The sequence below is a fragment of the Telopea speciosissima genome, chromosome 3 (assembly GCF_018873765.1).
Source record: "Telopea speciosissima isolate NSW1024214 ecotype Mountain lineage chromosome 3, Tspe_v1, whole genome shotgun sequence".
In the NCBI taxonomy this organism is placed as follows: Eukaryota; Viridiplantae; Streptophyta; class Magnoliopsida; order Proteales; family Proteaceae; genus Telopea; species Telopea speciosissima.
Window position 1 is genome coordinate 40,522,791 of NC_057918.1, and position 8,431 is coordinate 40,531,221.

Genomic DNA, 8,431 nt, shown 5'->3' on the forward strand with positions numbered 1-8,431 from the left:
GGAGCTTTGGAACCTGTTCCATAGGCCCAGCAAGAAGGTCGAAAATTTTTTAATTAAAACTCAATAGAATACGTGGAGAAATACAATTTTTGAAGAATCGAAATTCCAACCTAAGACATCTCATTGTGCAAAGGGATTTTCTGTTCGGGAGGGGATTCATTGGCAATGAAGATTCGACCGACGACGTTGGTGCGGGGAGCAGTTGTTAGATTAATTTGATCCGAATAGGGACAAAATCGTAAAATCTAGGATCTCCATAGGGCTTTCAAGAACACAATCAAATAAATAATAGCAAACAGGGATAGAACCACTAACCTTGTTTCACATCCATAGTGATGATGATCGCAACGAAAAATAAAGACCAAGATCTAAGTGCTTCCCCTCTATTCCCAAAGTAACTGACTTGATGAGAATACCGAATGCACAGGGATGATAAATACTGAATATATCTCTCTTTCTAGAATGCACTCCTCAATAGAGATTGAAAATAATTAGTTGTGATGGGTATAGGAGGGACCTAGCTCTCTTTATATAGTAATTCCTATAGGGCCTCACTTATTATAGTCTCAATAGGAATCTATCAGCCCACACTAAAGCCAGTCCACATAGGATTCCTAATATAACCTAATGACCCCCTTAATTAGACCAATACTATAATTACCCTGAGTTTTAGGTTATTTCATATTAGTCCATAATAGGATTTTAATTCTATTCTAAATAGAATTCTAACATTCTTCCACTTGGACTTATATTAAATCCCTCATTTTTAAAGAGATTTAAAAATAGTTTTGACCAAAACAAATCACAGGCTAACAACCCTTTAAGAAAACTTTATGTGCACATTTTAAAAACAAATTGGTCTAGAGGTCATATTAGAAAGTCAATCCTGTCCCATAGAGTTTTAGACATCGAATGACAGTAACTACATCTATAATCAAGCAACACAGAGCCTCCCATGAACACGAGAACCCTCAACTCTATTAACATAGATGTAATGTGGTAATGTGGCAATGAGATAATACTCACATAGTGATTCCTTATGTATTATCCATTTGTTAGTCCAAAATTTCTCTTCTTTAAATGGCACAGGCTCTCTACAGAAATAATTTTTATCATTCCAACGAATCTATATGTCTCATCTTGAATAATTCGAGTTTTACTTTATGTGTTACAAGACATACCTTTAGGCTAATAACTTAATGCTCTAGCCTTGCTTAAACACATTCCTTAAGACTTTAAAACCAGAAATATATACATCATGTCAATAAATAAAATACTCATGTGTTCAAACGAACTGCATGCAATGACAACTGATATATTTATAAGCTAAAGTTTACCATAAGATAAAAATACAGATGAAAAAAAATTTTAAATTACAATGAAGCAAAATAAAACAAACTCCCACAAAACAATTGCATCTCATGATGCAACTAAGCTCATGCTCATGACATGTCTCTCAAAAACACAAGGGCAAAGACCTTTGGTTAGGAGATCTGCAACCATATCATCTATACCAATATGCTTCACTGCAATGTCACCTTTCTTTACTGTCTCCTTTATGGTCAAATATTTGACCTCCATGTGTTTAGACCCTCTAAGTCCTTTATTGTTGTTTATAACCAACACAGAAGAGCTGCTATCACAGTATATCTGGATGGGTCTATCCACAAAATCTACAATGGTCAACTCCTTTATGAGATTCCTGAGCCAAATAGCCTGAGTAGCAACTCCATAGCATGCTACAAACTCTACCGGCATAGTCGAAGTGGTCACCAATGTCTGCTTTTTACTCTTCCATGATACTGTCCCTCATGCCATCAAGAAAACATAACCTGATGTGGATTTCCTATCATTCTCACAGCCAGCAAAGTCGGAGTCTGCATAACCCACTAGCTTGAGTTCAGGAACGTGTCTGTAATTCAGCATATAATCTCTTGTCCTCTTTAAGTACCTTAATACTTTCTTGGCAACAACTCAGTGGCTAAGGCCAGGATCTGATTGATAGCTACCATGAAGTCCCGCCACAAAAGCAATATCCGGTCTGGTACAGACCTGAGCATACATGATACTGCCAAGTGCGCTAGCATAAGGCACTTTCTTCATTTCATCCCTCTCAACTTCATTTTTCAGGCACTGTGTCGAGCTCAGCTTGTCACCCTTGAGAACAGGAAAATTCCTAGGTTTGCAATCCAGCATACTGAACCTCTCCAGAATATGATCAACATAAGCCCTCTGAGAAAGACTTAGTAAACGGTGAGAACAATCCCTATGGATCTCAATGCCAAGGACAAAATAAGCCTCACCAAGGTCCTTCATGTCAAATTTCCTAAAAAATAGTTGTTTTGTATTATGCAATATTCCTAGATCACTGCTTGCAAGCAGGATGTCATCCACATAAAGAATAAGAAAACAGAATTTGCTCCCACTGATCTTGTGATATATACACTGATCCACTTTGTTTTTCACAAAATCGAATGAAGTCACAACACTGTCGAACTTCAAATACCACTGCCTAGAAGCTTGTTTGAGATCGTAGATAGACTTCTTGAGTCTACACACAAGATGATCTGAACCATCCACTGCAAAACCTTCAGGTTAAACCATATAGACCTCCTCATCAAGATTACCATTGAGAAAGGCGGTTTTAACATCCATCTGATGCAGCTCCATATCAAAATGAGCTACCAATGCCATGATAACCCTGAAAGAATCCTTTGAAGAGACTGGAGAAAAGGTCTCGTTATAGTCTACTCCCTCTCTCTGAGTGAATCCCTTGGCTACTAGTCTGGCTTTAAACCTCTCAACTTTTCCTTTGGAATCCCTTTTAGTTTTATACACCCATTTGCAACCAATGGGCTTACAACCTTTAGGCAAATCAACAAGCTCTCAAACATCATTATGTTTTTTCGATTGCATCTCATTTCTCATCGCATCTAACCACAAATCTGACTGAGGACTAGAAACAGCGCCCGAATAAGTAACTGGATCAACCACACAACCAATGCCATAGTTATGTTCTCCTAGATAGACCTCATAGATAGATGGTATAGCTGGCTTTCTCATCCTGATGGATCTCCGTAATGGTGTCACCACTGCCTCAACTTGAATCTAAGGAATTTTAGCTGGAACTGCATCAATGATAGGATCCTCAACCGCATCCTGAATAAGAGGAATCTCATCAGGTGCTACATGAATGTCAGGGACCGTATCAATATCAGGCTCCTGAACTCCAGCTGGTGTAACCAATGGAGTAGTATGCCCCACATCCGTCTGAATAGGTAAAAGAACGGGTACTGATGTACCAACCATGTCACTATCTTGAACAGTTTAAGAACAATCATTCTTTTCGGTCACATCAAATTCTAGAAACTTCGTTGCTGTGACTCCACAATCCTAATGCCTCCGCAGGGATTATAAAATTTATATCCCTTCGAATGATCTAGATAGCTGACAAAGTAGCAACAAGTAGTCTTGGGATCCAACTTGTTTAAAGTCGGATTATATAACTTTACTTCTGCAGGGTACCCCCAAACCCTAAGATGGTTTAAACTGGATTTACAACCAATCCACAACTCAAAAGGGCTAAGAGGAATGGCTTTAGTAGGTACACGGTTAAGGATATAAAGAGCAGTTTTCAAGGCCTCTCCCCATAAGAACTTAGGTAAATTTGTCCTACTAACCATACTCCTCACTATGTCCATAAGGGTGCGGTTACGTCTTTCGACGACCCCATTTTTTTTTGGACTTCCTGGCATAGTAAACTGACCAACTATTTCAGAGTCCTCTAGGTATTTGGTAAACGAGCCCTTAAGCTATCCAGCATCGCCATGTCTGTCATAATACTCACCCCCATGATCAGATCTAACAATTTTAATAACTTTCCCTAACTGTTTCTCAACTTCAGTCCTAAAAATCTTGAACTTATCAAGAGATTCAGACTTTTTTTTAATTAAGTATAAGTAGCCATATCGGGAATAGTCGTCTGTAAAAGTGATGAAATAAAAATTTCTACACAATGTGGCTCAATAGGGACCAGTGATGTCAGTGTGAATGACCTCCAACAGGTCAAAACTACGGATTGCAGTTTTCTTCTTTATCTTGTTCATCTTTCCCTTACAACAATCTACACAAGTTTCTAGATCACTTTTGAGAGTAGGTAGGATGTCAGACTTTATCAGTCTTTCCACTTTTGCCTTAGAAATATGACCTTGCCTCTTGTGCCACAATGTGAAAAACCGTTCTTTAGGTAAGGGTCTTTTGGAAACAACGTTTTCAACTTTACAGGAGGCATAGATATCATTGGGAGATAAATACAATATGTACAATTCATTGGACATAATGTAGGAACAACTTTACTTGAATTAAAAAACAAATTAATCATATTATTCTTTATTTCAAAATGGTAACTACTAATGTCCAAAACTGAAATCAAAATTAAATTCCGCCTGAAGGACGTTACATAAAAAATGTTCTTTAAAGTCAAATTAAAATCAAAATCTAATAATAAAATGACATCTCCCACGAACTCTACGTTAGAATGTCCATTGTTTTCTACGACCAGCCTTGATTCATCCTTGTTTGGCCTCCTCCGGTTTATGAACCCATGTATGCTAAAAACAATATGGTTAGTTGCACCACTATCTAGCCACCAAGAACTGGATGGGGTTTCTGATAGATTGGATTCACAAACAAAAGTCAAAGAATCATTACCTGATGGCTGCTTGGGCTTTATTAACCAAACCTTGTATTTGTCGTAGTCCTTCTTTATGTGACCCTTCTTCTTGCAAAAGAAGCAGCGATCACTCTCTTTCTTTAAAGAGTCTTTCATGGGTCCCAAATTGTTAGTCTGATCAAACTGTTTATTGGCAGACTTATGAGTATGGTTTTTAGACCGTTTACTCTTATGGGTTTTAGAAGTAAACAAGGCAGCATGCTTTTTGTCTTTCTTTAGTTTCTCTTCCTCAGACACAACGCTGTAAATAAGGTCATTAATACTCCAGACTCCATTTTGAAAAATATAGTTGGTTTGAATGATGCCAAATTCAGAAGGTAGGGTATTCAAGGCTTGATGGACAATTAGGGCATCAGGAAGAGGAATGTTCAAGGGCTTAAGTTTAGTTTGGTAATCAACCATCCAAATAATGTAATCCCTAACACCCCCAGAACCATCATATTTCATATTAAATAGCCCTTGCAGAAGTATCTCAATCTCAGCATTCGATGAAACTCTGTATCTCTTAGAAATTACATCTAGCAACTCCCTGGTAGTACATTGGTCAGGCAAATCACTTTTTAGGTGTTCCGGTATTGACCTCTTGATGGACAGTATACTGAGTCAATTACTCTTTTGCCATGCAACATGCACAGATTTTTCGTCCTCAGTACTATCAGCAGTTAGATCCATTTGTGTATCCATAACAAGGGACGTATGCACATTTTCCATTTTCATGGCAAACATAATATTTTCTTTCCACTTCTTAAAGTTTGACCCAGTAAGAATCTCAATAGTGACCATGTTATTGTTGACAGAAAAGGTAACTGAAAATTAAACAATGAACAATATAGTGATTAGCACGATGCAAGTTTAGCTTAAAACCTTATAAGTAGATATATGAGAATCTTACCCGCATCATTGTGAAAACACTTTGGGTTGAGTTCCCAACGTGCAATTGTAAAAATCTCTACATACCAACGGCCATAGGAATACAACTCAACTTTCAAAATCCACCACCTTTGGGTGTGCAGAATTCTAGGGTCAGTCTATTCACATGCATACTGTATATGTACCCCTTCAAGTACCAATACATGATCACCACCTTTGGGTGTATGACCACATATTAGAGTTGAAGGACATCCCACAACTGTATGAGATCGGTGTTTCACAAATCCAACAAGGAAGGTTGCTTTGGCGTCTACATCCTGTCGAACCCATGAAACCCTCTCTTGGGATTTTCAAAAATTACTTACATCTCTTTCAATTTTGTGTTATTTTATAATTTATGACAAGGGGCTTAAATGTCTCAAAACTATCACAAAAAACTATTAATGCTGTTCATCAAGGTACCAAGTCAAAAAATCAGTTCGGTTCCCAATGGATCAAACCGATAAATTTCAGAAAGGGCATATATCAATAGAATAGCAAAAATATTGAAAGTATACATATTTGATCACAACAGAGGGTACCACTGTGTAGAGCACAAAAAAATAGAGCCAACGCAAAAAACGAGAGCCCAAATGGAGTCTCGTAGCACCCACAAGAGCCGGTCAAAGTTTAGGCCAAAAGGCGATTGACTGGTTCTGACTGGTCTGTACAGGCAAACCGGTCCGGTTCAACCCCGGTCCAATTAGACAGGTTCAACCAATCCCACCCGGGTCTGTATTAACCCTCCCGGGTCTGCGAGTCAGGTTGTCGGGTTGACCCGATCTGATGGCGCATGTTAGCAAACCCCTTTAACCGTTAAGGCGCACGTTAGCAAAGCCCAAAAAGGTAATTTTATTTTAACCCTATCAAAGAGTGAGATCCACTCGCAGCTTTTACCAGCGAGTGAGGGCGCGTCTGGCGGCCACTGCCAACTATCCACCCATCGAAATTCTCAAAATTTTGAGCTCTACCCTTTTGTGTAATCAGTTTCAACTTTCACCAACTAAAAAAATTGGTAGAAAGCCAGTGTCCGTACGGGTTTTTTCAATTTAAACTTGATTCGAAACGAAAAATTTTTGATTCCCATAGCATGGTCTATTATTTTGAATCCATATAGGTTCAAGATTGGATCTATGGAGGCTTTGATGCCACATGTTAGATTAATTTGATCTGAATAGGGACAAAACCCTAAAAGCCAGGATCTCCATAGGGCATTCAAAAACACAATCAAATAAATAATAGAAAATAGGGATAGAACCACTAACTTTTTTTTACATCCAGAGTGATGATGATCGCAGCGAAAAATAAAGACCATGATTTAGGTGCTTCCCCTTTATTCCCAAAGTAATTGGCTTGATGAGAATACCGAATGCACAGGGATGATGAACACTGAATATCTCCCTCTCTTTCTAAAATACACTCCTTAACAGAGATTGAGACTAATTAGTTGTGATGAGTAAAGGGGGGACTTAGCTCTCTTTATATAGTAATTCCTATAGTGCCTCACTCATCATAGTCCCAATAGGAATCTATCTGCCACACTAAAGCCAGTCCACATAGGATTCCTAATATAACCCAATGACCCCCTTAATTAGACCAATACTATAATTAGCATGAGTTTTAGGTTATTTAATATTAATCCATAATAGGATTATTAATTCTATTCTAAATAGAATTCTAACAGCAACTCCTTCAACGTAGGGTAAGATTACCAAAGAAATAAGGAAAGGAAATGTAGAATGTAGGAACTAACACGGACATGAGAGAGAGCGTACCTATGAAGATTGGCACAAGGGTTTTGAACTATATTTTGAAATTTCTGAGCACCCTAAAGACAACAGTAAGAGAGGCTTTGGAAAGGATCCCTGTTTGAGGCGGGAATCAGGCAGCACGCATCGATCAATAGAGCAACCCTTGGCGAATTGTTCATACCCTGACTAATTGAAGCAACTTTTCATTCGAGAGAAAGAGGGAGGAGAATGGCCATAACATTCGGGACAGCCGAGGGTATGTTTAGCAGGGGTGTGATGTGATTGTTCAAAAGAGTTTGGGCTATTTCCAAATGGGGGTGATTAAGTGGAGAGAAATTTGGGTTGAGTTAGGGGTATTTTTTTTCAGTCAAAAAATTTGGAGTATGTACTATTATAGGATACATAGTGAAAAACAGAGGAGGAAAAACCAAACCTTTCTACCGCTTTGCTTTTATCAATGGTTAAGAAAGTGAACTACCACCCACGATCAATGGGAGAAGGATCGTCTCCAACCCCTAATATCCTGGTATAAATCATACCCAAATTGTCCAGCTTCATGGTACTTCTCCTTCATCCTGTTGTAAACAAGATGGATGAGAACTATGGGAGTTTCGCCACCATTGGTTGGTTCTTCCTCACAAAAGAAAAACAGCTTGGAAGGGAACTTTGGAACCTGTTCCATAGGCCCAGTAAGAAGGTCGAAAAAATTAATTAAAACTCAATAGAATACATGGAGAAATACAATTTTTGAAGAATCGAAATTCCAACCTGAGACATCTTATGGTATAAAGGGATTTTCTAGTCGGGGGGGGATTCATTGGCAGTGAAGACTCGACCGACGACGTTGGAACAGGGAGCAACTCCTTCAACGTAGGATAAGGTTACCAAAGAAATAAGGAAAGGAAAGGTAGAATGTAGGAAATAACACAGACATGAGAGAGAGCGTACCTATAGAGATTGGCACAAGGGTTTTGAACTGTATCTTGGATTTTTTGAGCACCCTAAAGACAACAGTAAGAGAGGCTTCGAAAAGGAGCCC